Genomic DNA, 2,961 nt, shown 5'->3' with positions numbered 1-2,961 from the left:
CTTTCCCTTTTTACTACCTATCAGAACTCACAGCAAAGCCCCTCTGGGGGACCCGCTCCAGGGCTGGAAGGAGAATGGGAGCATCGGGGGGTGCCAACCCCGGAGGACTTCCTGGAGTGGGCAGGGTTGGAGCGGGGCTTTAAAGGGAGGCAAGGCATGGCCGCAATCGCTCCCGCTTCTTGAGTGAGCGCTAAGCGTCGGGCACCCTTTCAGGCCGCTGTCACGTGTCCCCTCACACGGCACCGAGATACGTTTACCTACATTTTACAGACGAGATAACAGACTCGGGCTATCGCCTGTGCGGAGCGCCCGGCAGGCGGTGAGGGCCAGGCTGGGGGACCAGGAATGTCTGGCTCCAAAGCACATGCCTGGCCGTGGGACCTGCCTGACCGGGAGGAAGGGCCCTGGCCTGCTCTGAGGTGTGACTCAGGCAGAAGGCTCCCTTGAACGAGCAGCCTGGGGGCACGGGGAGGCCCGTCCGCAGCTCCCGGACCTCCCTTCAAGCTCGGAAAAGACAAGGGCACCAGGAGGCGGGTGCTTCGTCCCGGCCGGCCCTCCGCGTCAGCCGCGTCACAGCACTGGGGGCACGGCGGGGCGGAGCGGGGGGCTGAGGCACGTGGGGGCTGCACCGTGTGGTCACACAGTCTCGGGGACGATGTGGACGGCGTCGGAACCAAGGTGGGGTCTCAGGGCCGCACCCCGGGATGAAGAGGGGCAGGAAGAGCCTGCTCTGAGCAGCCAGACGTGGGGCCCTGTGTGCGGGGGGCTGTGTTAGGGGGCGTGTCGGGTCTCAGGGGCCTGCTGTCCCTGCCCCTGGGAACAGCGCGGTCCCCTCATGCACACTCTGACACTCTGACCCAGCCCTGGCCTCGGGACGTCCCTGCCAGGTGCAGACCTGCAGAGCAGGCAGCTGGTGGGGGCCGTGCCATGGGCCCCAGGCTCAGATGGCTTCTGGGTCACCTCCTGTGGTCGGGGCTGCCCCTCCCTCTCACGAGGGCCATCAGAGACGTGCTCGCTGCTTTTTTCCTCAGTCTCCCTCCCTGGACCCCGCGTGGGGTCACAGCTCTGAGACCCGTGCTCAGCTCTGGTGTGCCGGCAGGTGGCGGGGGCGCGGGCAGAGGGCCTGGCCGTCGGCATAAGACGTGGTCAGCTCACACTGCAGGTGAGTGAGATGCCCAGCGACCCCAGCCCAGCACGAAGGGTTTCTCCCAACCCCCTTCCCCTGGCCTCCTTGTCAAAGGCTCTGTTAGACCAGCTCGGCCACCCAGCAGCCAAACGTTTTACGAGAAGCCACAGCCACACTGACACCCCGCAGAGCCCAGGGACTCCACCGTCTCCCCCTCCCCTAATTCTGCGGCTGCTCAGTGGAGTGCAGAGCCTCGCTGCCTGTGGCTCCAGCCCAGCTCTGCCGCCCGCGGGACCTCTGGGCTGCCTCCCCCATCACGTCCAGATTGCTCTCTCCTAGAGCTTGTAGAAGGCGAGGCCATCGGGCCTCTGCCAGGACCCAGGGTGTCCCAGGAGGAGCCAGCACCCTCAGGTGCATCTGCCATGGACTTTAGCCAGGGGCGTGGACAGGCGTCCAGATTCGGGGACCCCTGGCCCTGACCTCTTGACGCAGCCTCTTCTGCTCCAAAGGCCGGCGAGTGGGGAAGGACCCGGTCCTGACTCTTCATCTGCTCCGACCGAGAGAGGCCCCGGGTGGGGGTCCGTGACTCCACACACAGACCGGACACCAGTGTCAATCGCGCACCTCTCTGCTTCCCAGGGTGGGGGCCTTTGCAGGCCGGAGAGCTGTCCCCCGCCTCCCCCCCCAGGGGCTCCCCGCCTGGAAGGGGCCTTTCCCGTTCCCATGGCCACATCAGCCTCTGTCCTGCCCGTCCTTCCCCTCGGCCCTCGACCCAGCAGAGGCCTGGGCTCCTCTGCTCAGGCCAGCCTGGGACACCTGGTGGTGGGGGTGGCATGGTGGGACACGCCTTGTACCCAAAGAGAGTCAAGATGCACACCCCAAGACAGAGAGGGTTTCCCTGTGAACTCCCTGCTGGTCAGGCTGTCTGTGACGTGGCCTAGTGGTTTGCGACACTAGTTTGAGATGCAAGGAATGAAACACTGTTGGACACCCCGAAATCTGAACCAGCTGGAGCCAGGCAGATGCGACCGCTCCCGAGTCACGGCCTGGGATATGCTGACCTGGCCAGATATCAGGGGTGCCTGACGTCTCGCTGCTGGCCTGGGACCAAACGTTCCCTACCCCCGACCACTGCCTACCCCACACAGAGGTCCTTGAAACCCTCCAGGGCCGCCAACACCTCCCACCCCTCGCCCCCGAGGCCACTCTCCCCCAAGCCAGGGTGACTCAGGGACCCGCACTTAGTCATGGTCACTTATAGCTGCAGACTCAGAGTCCAGGCATAGGGATCGGGTCTCTAGGGCCCGGCCCTGCCCGCAGGACACTGAGTCACCTGGCAGAGCCTCAGGCTCAGGCAGAACAGGAGGCTCCCGGCCCCTCCCCAAGGACGGCCAGGGGCGAGAGGCAGCCACAGGGCTGAGGGCCCTAAATAAATTACGTGGATGTCTATTTATATCTTTTTTTCATGTATTTTTATTTTTAAGTTGTGGGATATATGGTACATGCTGAACTGTGCCTCAAATGTATTCTTTAAGTGTAAAGAATGACTGTACAGTGACAGCTTGGCCGACCCCCACCCAGGACAGGGAGCCAGGAGCCCACCCAGGGGTGACCGCCACGCTCTGCTTGTCTCCGTGGCCTCAGCCCCTGGAGGAGACCCCGTTGGGCAGGATGACGGCATGTGCAGAACCCCCAGGCCCTGGTGCACCCAGCTCCTCCCCTACACTGGCCCCCATCGCGTACTGCTGGTCACGCAGGGTCAGAGGCGTGTTGCAGCCAGAGGCGGACGCGTTTCCGGCCTTCCCGAGGCGCCGCGCCCCTGCCTCCCCCGTGTG

Source organism: Pteropus alecto, unplaced genomic scaffold (genome assembly GCF_000325575.1).
Source record: "Pteropus alecto unplaced genomic scaffold, ASM32557v1 scaffold563, whole genome shotgun sequence".
Classification (NCBI taxonomy): domain Eukaryota; kingdom Metazoa; phylum Chordata; class Mammalia; order Chiroptera; family Pteropodidae; genus Pteropus; species Pteropus alecto.
The sequence above is the reverse complement of the archived record's forward strand: the minus strand, read 5'-3'. Positions refer to the sequence as shown.